Below are 12,902 nucleotides of genomic sequence, written 5' to 3'. Positions count from 1 at the left end.
AGCCCAACATCAAAAGAAGCTGCTGTCCTGAGGACGCAGGAAACCTAAGCTGGAGAACCCATGCAAATTCTATGGAAAGGGAGAATGGCTGATCTTAATCCTATTTTATACCCTCATCAGATCTTTGGTTGATCTAATTCAGTGCTCTACATGCAGTGTGGGAAACTTTTGGGTTTTAAATGTTCCACTGGGGGGAAAAACTTCATTAAAGTCTCTTGATAAGTTACCAGTAGACCTCAATCTATGACTAGGTATTCATTTAATGTCCCAAAGGTGCTTTTTCAAGAGGCAACTGGACTTTCTGGTTTTTCTTTGAAGACATTTTGCTTCTCATCCAAGAAGCTTCTTCGGCTCTGACCTGATGGTGGGAAATGGAAGGATTTATGATCCTTTCATTCCCATAAATCCTTCCATTCCCCATCATCCAGTCAGAGCTGAAGAAGCTTCTTGGATGAGAAGCAAAATGTCTTCAAAGAAAAAACAGTCCAGATGCCTCTTGAAAAAGCACCTTTGGGACAACCAGGACCTGGATGACTGAGAGAGACTCCATAGCTATTTATTTAATGATGGCTTGAGGTTGTGACAGAATTGGAAAAAGTGATTTATGACCCACCCTTGAAATTACAGCTGTCATTAACACCACCACCCATGGTCCCATGATCGCAATTTGGTTGCTTGGCAACCAGTCTGCATTTTATGTTAGTTGGAGTATCTTGTGTCCCTTTGATTATGATTTGCAACCTCTCCAGCCAGCATCGGATGAGCAAAGTTAACTGGGGAAGGTAGATTCACTTAACGACTCTGTGATTCACTTAACTGCTATGTGATTCATTTAAAGACCACAGGGATTTGTTTAATGACCACGGTTAAAAATTAGGGAGGGTGGGAAATCCTCCTCACTCATATCACGTAATTATTTCAGATTTACTTTGACATGTGGACCCCAATTTCCCTTCCCTTCCTTTTTTTTTCCCTACAGAGAGTTAAAGGAAATATTGTTTGCTTACCTATTCATTCTATACCATGGATGGATGGATGGATGGATGGATGGATGGATGGATGAATGTATGGATGGATGGATGGGTGGGTGGGTGAGTGGATGGGTGGACGGATGTTGTACTAGAATCCAAAAATCAATCTGGCATCCCAATGCTTTTGAGCAGCAGAAGGATTATGCATCTCTTGAAAACCAACGCAAGAGTTGTCTGGAAACCGAGTCATGGCAACTGAACTTATTTTCTTGCAAGTCTGAAACCTTTCACTGCCCATCTAAGCAGCCTCTTCCATCTGAATAAGTCGGTTAGGGAAAACCAAGTAGGCAAAGAGAGTCGTTGGAATGTACCAACTCTGGGGGGTGTTTCCATATCAACCTCAGGGTTTCTTCCCTAAGTGTGTGGCAATATCTCAGGCATCCAGGTAGTATCCTCTGTAGAGGTTGAGTCATGACAATTGGACTTAATTTCTTGCTAGTCTGAAACATTTCGCTGCCCATCTAAGCAGCCTCTTCCATCTGAATAAGTCGGTTAGGGAAAACCAAGTAGGCAGTGGGAGTTGTTGGAATGTATCAACTCCTAAATTTTTTAGGGGTGTTCCTGTGTCAACCTCAGGTTTTCTTCCCCAAAATATGTGGCAATATGTTGATGAAGATTCTCAGTCATCCAGGTAGTATAGTCTGTAGAGGTTGAATTATGGCAACTAGACCTGTTTTCTTTACTTTTCTATACTTTGAAATGTTTCCTTGCTCATCCAAGCAGCTTCAACGGTCACAGCAAATTAGTTAGGCAGAGAGTTGTTGGAATGTACCAACTCCTCCCACACCAACCTTCTCAGGGGTTTCTTCCCTAAAGTGCGAGGCAATATGTCAATGAAGATTCTCAGTCAGAGTTGTCTGGAAAGTGAGTTGGTACATTCCAACGACTCTCTGCCTAACTAACTTGCTGGCTGTTGAAACTGCTTGGATGAGCAGCGAAACATTGAACGCAACAAGAATATAAATCCATGTTCGTCTTGACTCAATTGCCAGGCACCTTTACCTGGATGACCGAGAATCTTCACTGACAAAGCATGAAAGAAGTTGATTTTAATCCTTGGCTTGGTGGTGGTCTAGTGGCAAAGTCAATTGCAATAATCTACCACAATTAAGTAGACAGGGAACAACTTTTGCCTTTAAGGGACAGATAAAAAAAATTATACTTCCTTGAATGAACTGGAGTGAATCCAACCCTGACATAGTATCATAATACTGACGTCTCAAGCAAACAGTCATAAATACCCAATGTAAAGAAATACTAAGCAAAGTCGCTGATGTTCTAAGTTAATAAATGAAAGATGAACAATCCAGGCAGAAACGTATTTAGAAAGAAGGTTAGGGGGAAAATAAAACACAGCTTAACCACACACACACACACACACACACACACACACACAACTATCTATATAGATGCCTCTTACATTTAGAACCTTACTTCTCACTCCTAGATTAAATAAAACACAACTCTAAATATTATTTTGAGTGTTATAAGGAAATTGTCTCTAAAACAACTACTCAGGAGACCTCAGAAACTTCGGATTGTTACTTTCTAGTCCACATAGTTTCAAGAAAAAATATAAGGCCATGAAATAGCGCTACTCAAAGTAGTCAAATCACACTGTTTGTTCTAATATGGTACTGTTTTCACTATTTTAATGTTGTATTATATGTTTAAACAATGTTATAACTTTCCCAAGAACATTGACTATTGAGCTGATTAAAAATCTACGGGGGGAGAAGGAGGAGGAGGTGGTACTTCTAAGAAACTTGAGCAACTTGGAAATAAGATCAAGCATTCCAATATAATTGGCATTTTGAAATCATTTTTTTCTCCCCAAAGATTAACTGGAAATATAAAACCAAATGAATCCACTACAAATAAGAAATATCAGTAAAGACTTTTGGGGGAACCAAATAAAACACATTGAAAGGGCCTAAATGGCTACAAGTAGCCCTTGACTTATGACCATAATGGAGCCCACATGATTAACCCAATTTTACAAACTTTTTAGCAATGCTTGTTAAGTGAATCTGTGGCTGTTTAGTGAACCCGTCATTCGCTATGGAGCGCTTTTACCAAAAAAACAGAAATAAAAGCCAGCTTTCAGGAGAAAATGTCGTAAGTTGCAATCACATGACAGCAGAAAATTGCAAATGGACACAAATACTGACCAATGGCTAGGCACCTGAAATGTGGTCATGTGACTGCTAGGGGAGGGACTGGCCATCTGAACGTCAGAACTGGGTTCTAAAAATTGGGGGGGGGTGTACATTATAACTTTGAATGGTTGCTAAGTATTCTAGCTGTAAGTTGAGGACTCCTTGTATAGTAATTCAAACAAAACTTGGAAAATAGAGTAGTAACAGAAGAAACTGTAAAAGAACAAACAAGGAAGGTAAAGAACTGGAATGCAAACTTCCAAGGTGAACTTCACGGATTTGGGCTCAAATTTCTACCCCTTTTACATTCTCATCTTGCAAATCATTTCAACAAAATGTTGCAGCAAGGATTAAGACATAACAGATTTGCTACAGTTCAAATGTTTCTAATCAAGGGCAATACAAAAGAAACACCACCCAGCAATTTACATCAAAATCACTTCTCCGATGACAACATTCAAGCTGTTAAAGGAAATCACTGCCAGTTTACAAGTACAGACACCTTCAAAATCAATTTCATCATATCCTGCAGATCAAAATAAAGGAATTTCAAAAGTATTTGAGGAAAAACCCTCCAATAAAAAAATGTCATAGATAAAACAATATGTAAAACTCTAACGTTTTTAAACCAAACCTTATGAGATTTGGATTCATTACAAAAGGAAAACAACCACACACACACACATTCAAATTTCACTGTTCATAGTTGGATTTTAAAACATTCAGAAATTTTTGGAATTAGCCAGAAAACTACAAAGTTTTAAATAGGGCAATGAAAAAAATGGAAAACAATATAGATAAGTAAAGGTGAACTTGGAGGAATCAGAAGAAGAATTTTGTCAAGGAAAGTCTGTGTCTCCATTGCTTTTTTAATATGGCTGTGATTCACTGATAAAGTTTTTTTAATAAAATGTCAGGCAATTATTTAAGTTATTACTTATTCAAACAAAGGATCTAAGGCTCCCTTTGACTCTACCTGTGTGATCTGAAACTATAGCAAATTCATCTAGAGTGGAAGTGTCCAACCTTGGCCATTTTAAGACTTGTGGACTTCAACTCCCAGAATTCTCCAGCCAGCCAATTTATTTATTTTTATTTTTTTCTGGGAGTTGACGTCCAAAAGCCTTAAAATTGCCTAGGTTGGATACCCCTGACCTAGTGATATGGAATCTTATGTAGAAACAGTTCAAATCTTTACTGATGGCATCAAAATGATATATGGATTGGATTAAATGTGCAATGTGACAACAAAGCAAAAAAACAAACCTGAATGTTTACATAGAATCAAACCCCAGATTTTTACAGCACAGACAAAGGAGTAAATTTGTATATATTTGACTGTTTTAGAAACAAACAATTTGTTTGCCTGCTCAAGTGAATTAGAAAAATTCTAAAATCACAGCTGAGAGTGGTAATACAATAAAATACTTGGGCTTACTTAAGCAAGAGGTGTTGGGTGAACAGAAACAAATCCAAACCCCCAAACTGATGACATCATGAAAACTATATGCAAAAAGTATGAGTTTGATACCCAAAAATATTGGTATGAGCATAATATTGAAAAGGTGCCCCAGAATGACCATATACATTACCCATTGTATGTGATTTCTGGATTTAGATGGATTGATATTTAGAACACAGCACACCAGACATCACCGGTTGGAAAAAAAAAATCACATTTTTTTTACAGATCTAGCAATGCCAACCACAAAATAGCTCCAAAAGAAGTGGAAAAGAGTATAAACTATTGGGATTTTAACAACTGAAATAAGAGAGACTATGGAATAAACCAGCAACAGTTTACCTCATAATTATTGCAGCCTTAAGAACTACAACTACGGAACTGTCAAAATAGTTGAGAAAATTAGAATTATTTGACCTCACAACATTTAGCTTATAACAAACAGCTTTGTTTGCTTTGCTATAGATATATTACAGCCGTATTTGGTCAATTGTTAGATTTTGGATGAAGCTTGAACAGATTTTAAATTACCATCACAAGAACAATAATAATCAACATTATTAGATTAAGCATTACTCATATGCCCTTCCATAAACTACAGTAGAGGCCTAATTATGAATTAACCCTTAAATGTTAGTTTATACATTCATGAAGAACAAAGGATGTAGTTCTATACCTTTATACATTTTACTCATTTTTAAAAAAAATTCTTGACTTGCAATGGAAAACATACATACATCAGCAGGCCAATCCCTTTCAATCTGGCTCCAGTATCAGACAGTGAATCTGGCAAAGTTCTCTTTTATTGTCCACTCTGTTATGGTCTCACCACTAGTGACCCAGCATGTTTCCCCTGGTCCTTTAGACATGCTGTCCATCATGAGATGTGAACAATGCTCACCCTGTCATTGCCTTGTCAGTGGGACTCTGAACCTCTAGTCATTGAGCTACATTCATAATACAATGGCAGTTAGTTCACATGCTGGGACCCACTTTACAGGTCGACAGCAAAGTATTCATTAAGAATGTAGCAACATTTTCATCTGAAGGAATTGAGCCACCAAAATGCTAGCTCATATTCAAAGAAAGTTCTGTCACATAGCAGCAGCCTGAAATTGCTGAAAAAGATATTGGAAAGTTTGAGAAGTTTTTTTTTTTCAAGTCCACTTTCATTCAGTGGTAATCCACTTATTGGAAGTAGCTGAACCTAAAGTCAAGAGTTGGTGAAACTAAAGGGGAGCACTGTATGCCTGCTTACTCTCTTGTAATCCTTTCCTCTCCAAAAAAGTATAAATTCAAGCATTAATTCTCTTCTTGCTACATTCCAAAGTGGGAGGTGGGGAAATGGGAAAAAGGGAAGCACAGTCATATGATTTCCCATTTAGGAACCACTTTGCCAAATGACTAAATTGCTAATCCCAATTTTGGCCACTAAACAAGAACTATTTCTACTTGATTCTCAACCACTTTCACAAATGCACTGAAAATCTAAGGAAACTATCACAAATGCCAGAAACCTTTAGAAATGGAAGAGCAAAAAGATTACAGAAATGGTGAAGCCAAGACAAATCAAGAATGTAAAGAGTAGAGTTAACAAATCTTTTGTTTAATTCCACTAATATATATTTTTTAATTTTATGTTTTCATCTATTGTTATCCCTCAGGATTAGGCAGGATACACATACTGGGCATAGATAAGTAGGTGACATAATCCAGAAGCAAAAAACAGTGAAAATTTTTGGCTCAGACATTTCCAGGAATTCCACATCATTGGATGTTCTCTGGAGACCTACCAGGCTCAATTGTGGTCGTAAGTTGAGGACTACCTGTAGAAGGAATTATTCTCTATTAGTACTGTCTTTCCTTCCCACCTCCTTTTAGATCCCCAGGTGTGTGTGTGTGTGTGTGTGTGTGTAGAGAAAGGGAGGGAGGGAGGGGGAGGGAGGGAGGGAAAGGGAGAGGGAGGGAGAGAAGGGAAGGGGAGGGGAGGGAAGGGGCGTTTCAGAAAGCATATATCTAGGAAAGATTTACACTTTTTTTTCTCCACAACACTCTGGATGTAGAGCAAATTCTACCTCATCCCCCGGGCGCCAGGTTAGAAAAGGTGAACACAGAGCACAGAATAATTAATTCCCACATAAAGTCACTTCTTCCCCACTCCCATCTTCCACCAGTGGAAAGGGGCAGAGGCCCTGATGCATCTATTTCAAATTCTCCCCAGCTCCATGCTGCGTCTGTTAATGAGCGCTTTTTAAAAAGAGTGGGCATCCCACGGAGGAGGTGACTTTTGCTGAAAGGACACATATACAAAAATACCCAGGCAAGTCACTGCAAGGGATAAAATGGACTGGCACCTTCCAGCTCTCTGACGAAGAGGAAATGGAGCACAGCACCATCCATTCAAAGGCTGAATCTGTTTGGTAGTGGATACACAGCAATTAGGCACACTGTAGGAACAGCTGCCCATGGTTATGAGTGAATGGAAGCCTGGCTTGCTTTACAGATCAAGATAGGCTCAAAAGACCAAAATTAGGGCCAGGGGGGAAGAGGGAGGGGATATTAATTCTGAAGGACAGCAGGCACAACTCTGTCTTGCTGAGAAATTACCAGCTGAGGGCATAGGCAGGCATACAGACAGTTGATCTATTAATAAGCAGGGTGGCCTTCTGAAAAACTGAATTTGAATGGATCTTCTGCAAAACACCAGCCAGTTGCCAGGCAAAAAGAATCAGGACTATTCGTAAAGTTGCAGCATACATTTATTCAAGCCATACACCGGAATCTGGTCAACTAAATAGGCACCAGATAAGAGAAATTGGGAGGGGATTGGATTTCTTGCGATTATGAGAATGTGATGACTGTGAGCTGATGACATGCTTAACTCCACCTACACCACCACCACCACCACAACTCGATCTGCTCTTCTCAACCAGCCAGAACTTATTCTGGGGAGTCCATTACAATAAAACATAACAAGAGTGTTGCTAGATCAGGCCATTAGCCCATCTAATCCAGTATCTTGCAGTGGCCTCCCAGATGCATTCAGGAAGCTCCAAGAATGGATATATGAGGGATCCGCCTCTTCCAGTGTCATTCTCTAACATCACTGCTGGAGATCATATTTAAAAGTGCTCATAGGCCAAGCCAGATCTCTCTCACTGGGGAGAGATCTAACAAGCCAGGTGATGGAAGGAATGGACTGAAACAAATGTTTTTAGATGGTGCTATGGATAATGCCAGGAAGATGTCCTGTGAACTCATGCCTGGTAGAAATGTAAAGCAAAGAAGGTCTACCTTCTCAAAATGAAAGTCAGATGATAACAGCTGCCCAATGGACAGCCATATAAATTTTCTAAATGAATCCATCATTCTCAGGCCAACTCACCAATCCAGAAAGAAAGGTTACCTCTTTTATTAGGCCAGCCTAGTATTGAGCAGGAATAGGATCAATACCTGAGATGATGCAACTTTCTTAAGAGCACCCAATAGGTTGAAGATGAAGAGCTAACGTTGGGACAGATACTATTAAGAGTCTTACTGTCCTGAACCTCCGCTTGTGTGTCCTTCTTGTCACAACTTGTGGCATTCTTCTTTGAAAGCTGAAAAAAGTTTTGACCTCCCCATCCAAAGTCTCACAAGAACTCAGGTGTAAGCACCCAAGTCTTGTGAGTTTGGATGATCTCATGAGATTTCAGCCATTAAAAATCTTCAACATTGTTATTTTATTTGGGGGGCCCTCAGAGGCTTTCTAAGGAAGTATGTATGCCATGATACTGGCATCACTGCCAATCCTGGTGGCCTTGAAAACCTCATGATGACAATGCAATGGTGCACATAAAAGAAAAAAGCTGGGAGCTGCTGGACTTCAGTTGTATGCACATGCAATTTTCCTTCTCTCCTGATCTGTTCACAAAAATAAAAATCAATCAGAAACTCAGATCCTTAATCCATATATAATTTATCTTATATTTTAGGATACCCCAGTTTGTTTGTTTGTTTGTTTCCCTCTCTCTCTCTTTCCCTCCTTCCATCTATTCATCTATTAAATGTATATGCCACCTGCCAGGGGTGGGATTCCACAGGTTTGCACCTATTCACTAGAACCGGTTGTTAATATTCTAAGCAGTTCGGAGAACTGATTGTTAGAAGAAATTACTGGTCTAATCCTGTAAGGAAGGCAGGAAGGAAACATTCTGGTGTTGCTTACAGAAACTGCCTTTCCGTTAACCGTTATTACATTCTTGGCAGGACTGGATCTCCTATTTCAGGCACTTCTCTGGAGTTTTTTTTGCTCGTACTTTGCTTGTGTGGAGTGACCATTCAAAATTACAATGGCACTGAAAAAAGTGACTTATGACCGTTTTTCACACTTACGACTGTTGCAGCATCCCCACAGTCATGAAAGGTGAGGCGAGGAGATGCGTGCCTCGATGTGAGTGATATTGAGTTGGCCACACCCAGCCAGTCACATGATCACCAAGCCATGCCCACCAACTAAGCCACACACAGAGAACCGGTTGTTAAAAAATTTGAATCCCACCCCTGCACCCCTGCCACCTGCCTTACTATTATGCTCTGGTCAGTTTACAAGAGCATAATAGTATAATTATTTTAAGCTGAACCTTAAAAATGCCACTTTGATGCAAGGCTTCACAAAATGAAAGGCAACAGTATTCACCTCTTTTTTATGAGCTCTCCACACACACGACCACTTGCCTCATATTCTGTTTTTGCATTCTCGAATTTTTCCTTGCCAAATATCTTCATGCAGAGAACTACCATTGGCGGGGGGAGGTATTCCTAGATTTACGCCACTCCTGTACCTCATGCAAGAAACTGGGCACAGGAAGAGTACAATATGTACACGGACTTAAAAAACAAGAAAAATCTCATTCTGGCTAGCAAAAAGTACACAAACGGAGCGATCAAACCAACTTCAGCAGGCTTTCCTGGATCGTGCACTCCCTCTTGCTGGAGAAGTCAGCTTAAGTCCCTGAAGAAACTGTGCAAAAGGAAAACATTACAGCAAGCAAAAATGAAGGAATAGAAACAACAAAAAATTGGGAGAAATTATATGATTCAGCCACTTGCTACGTTTAGTTCCCACTCTGCCTTTCTCTCCTGAATGTTTTCGCATAACTGGACATGGCTTGATTCCTAAAATATTTGTTATGGGATCTCGTTCACTTCCTTCTTATCAAGATGCAGAACATCAGACTACCAAAAGGATGATCAATCCATCTGTTTCTAATTTTTCTCCCATTTGGCCTAGATAAAGCTGCTTCATACCGCTTCCGAATTAGATCTGTGATTTCCAAACAACATATACAAATGTTCCAACTGCTTTTGAATTTTTCCCCTGATCATCCTTCCAACCACACAAAAAAGTATGCTTTGTATGGATGTTATCTTCAGTAACAGATTACTTTAATTTACAAAATATTAATAGATATGTGTGTATGCTTTTTAAAAAAAAAAATTGAAGCAGGATACCCATGTTGCAAGCTGCCTATGAAGGAAATGCATACTAATGTTGGGCTAGAAAAATCTGTCCTGCAATTCCTTGCATGTGTTTTCTCCCTAAGAACAAGGCTTCTGCTTTTTGATGTTATTCTTAAAGCGTTTAAGGGTTTATTTAGAATTTCTCTTGGTGGTGGTTTTGAGCTTGTTGTACCTTTCCACTAATCTGCAATCCCACCCACCACCATCCCGGGGGGGGGGGAGTGGGAACAATTTAATGGCCACATTCACTTAATGACCTCAACATTCATTTAATGACTACCACAAGCAAGGTTGTAAAATGGTAATGGGCTGCCTAGCTTAACAACCTGCACAACTGATGACCTTAGCTCTGGGTTCAATGATGGTGTGAATCAAGAACTAACTCTATTCAGTTTCTTCCCACAGCAGTGGTCAAAAGCTCTGTTGCAATCTTCTGTCACTCAATATATTCTAGATGTGCTTCACCCCCCACCCACCCCTACCCCACATCATTCCCAGCTATCCACAAACTGTTATCAGCCTCCTGGGATGCTCAGCAGTGGTGGGATTCAAAAAAATGTTTTTACTACCGGTTCTGTGGACGTGGCTAGGTGGGCATGGTCATGTGATTGGGTGGGTGTGGCTTTTTCACAGCACCACCCGCACCCCGTTTTTTGGGGCCTTCCTGGTCTCAGGGGACCCTCTGGGGGGTGTTTTTGCTCCCAGAAGGCTCCCTTGGGGCTCAGGAAGAAAAAAAAATGGAGCATAGGAGGGGCGTGCAGCACCCCTCCATACTCCATTTTGGGGCTTTCCTGGCCTCAGGGGAGCCTCTAGCGGGGCGTCAGAAGCTTCCCTCGGTCGCAAGAAGGCTCCTCGGCGAAGCAGTAACTATGATTGTCAGGAGGTTAAAAAAAGATACCTTAAGGAGTGACTGGGAGGGCAAGCATCAGGCGGTCGGGGTGAGCGAGAATCGGGCATTGGGCAGGAAGGGCAAGCGAGCGAGCGGCGACAGGTGAGTGGGTTGGGGGAGTGGCCAGCCAGAAGTTACTACCAGTTCGGCGACCGATGCCAAATCCTGGGTACCAGTTCGCTTAGTTTTTATGCTCCTGCCATTAAATGTAGCCCAAAGTCCTCACTTTTTCTTTTTTTTTAAAGGAAAATCAGTAAGCTCCCACATGAAACTTATGGAGATGAGACTTCCTCGTCTTCTTCAGCCCAAAGCATTTCAGAAAGGGAGCACTGCCCCCAAATTAATTAAAGAACACAATTACACTTTAAATGTAGCCAGCAACCTTTGAGACGACAAAGGTGTCTTTTACAAAAACTGGTTTTCCAGCATTATTTGCAAATCTTGAATGACTGGGAGAAGGCTGTCCAATCATTGATTCAAGAGGAACAAAGTCGCTTTCAGGGATCCGTTTTCGGCTTAAGCGGAAACAAAAAGATGCCAAAGAAGGCGACTGGCCAAATTATTCATTATTTTTCTCAGCAAATTCTTTGGCTCTGGTCAAATGTTAGTATTTCCCTATCTTTTGATACTACAGATAATTGTTCTAAATCTGCTACCAAAGGGTGCAGACCTTAGCATAAAATACCCATTTGGTACCAGGCCCCAAGAACCTAGAACGATACATGGAGTTATTTAAGAGTATCTTTCTTTATTGTTCTTCGGCTTTAGACAGATTCTTGACAGATTAAAGCAATTAACAGTAGAAAACAGTATTTGTAGCTGAGGGTTGAACTGTAGGGTCCTTGGTGCTTAGGAGCTTGGTTGCTTCATTACCAACTAAGTAATACCATCACCACAGTATCATCATCATCATCATCATCATCACTTTGGCTTCATCATCAGTTTGACTTCTTCATCATCATTAGTGTAACATCATCACTGCATAACACTGGTGATATTATCTAATATGGTAATCAAAATGTCTGCAAGAAAACAACCAAGCTCAGAAAACAACACCAAAGACTTCACAAAGCAACTGTCTGCATGACTACAGATATATTCTGGGAATAGTTAGGAGGATTTGATTTAATCCTCTTCCCACCAACTAAACTTTACAAGCTCTGCTTCATCTTTGCCGTCAGCGCCTCCCTCCTAGGAATCCAGGCACATCTTGCTTGTCCACTAGCCAGGATCTCAATCTGGATACTGAGCCAGCTATCAAGACCACGTAAACATCATCGCTTAGTGAGTTAAATAACAGAAGGGGGGGAAATGCTACATCCCTCTTTTACAAAAGGGAATGCCTGGGAAACAAGGCTACACAGGTAGTTCTCAACTTACAACAGTTCATTTAGTGACCATTCAAAGTTACAAGAGCGCTGAAAAAAGTGGCTTTTGACCATTTGTCACACTTACAACCGTTGCGGCATCCCAGTGGTCATGTGATCAAAATTCAGATGCTGGATAACTGAATCATAATTACAATGGTTGCATTGTCCCAGGGTCACGTGATCATTTTTTGAAACCTTCTGACAGGCAAAGACAGGCAACGGGGAAGCCAGATTCACTTAACAACCACGTTACTAACTTACCAGCTGCAGTGATTCACTTAACAACTGTGACAAGAAAGGCCGTGAATTGGAGCAAAATTCATTAAACAAGTGTCTCACTTAGCAACAGAAATTCTGGTCTCAATTCCCAGCAGGGTTGAGGGGAGCCGCATTTCTCCTCCTCGGCTGGCTAAACTCCCTTTCCCGAAGGCGGTAAGAGCGGCGGTCAGAAATGGCCGCCTCAAAGAAGCACTCAGCCGGAAAAGAAAG

General features: G+C 40.6%; 1 protein-coding gene across 2 annotated transcripts in view; it reads right to left on the bottom strand.

The window, feature by feature from the left end:
- Positions 1–12,902, bottom strand: part of PDE3A (phosphodiesterase 3A) — a 272,636-nt gene that overhangs the window by 224,269 nt on the left and 35,465 nt on the right. The window lies entirely within an intron of this gene.

This window comes from Notechis scutatus, chromosome 6, assembly GCF_049901735.1.
Source record: "Notechis scutatus isolate UNSWTSFEM ecotype Mainland chromosome 6, rNotScu1.2, whole genome shotgun sequence".
Lineage (NCBI taxonomy): Eukaryota > Metazoa > Chordata > Lepidosauria > Squamata > Elapidae > Notechis > Notechis scutatus.
This window is presented reverse-complemented; position numbering and strand designations above follow the sequence as displayed.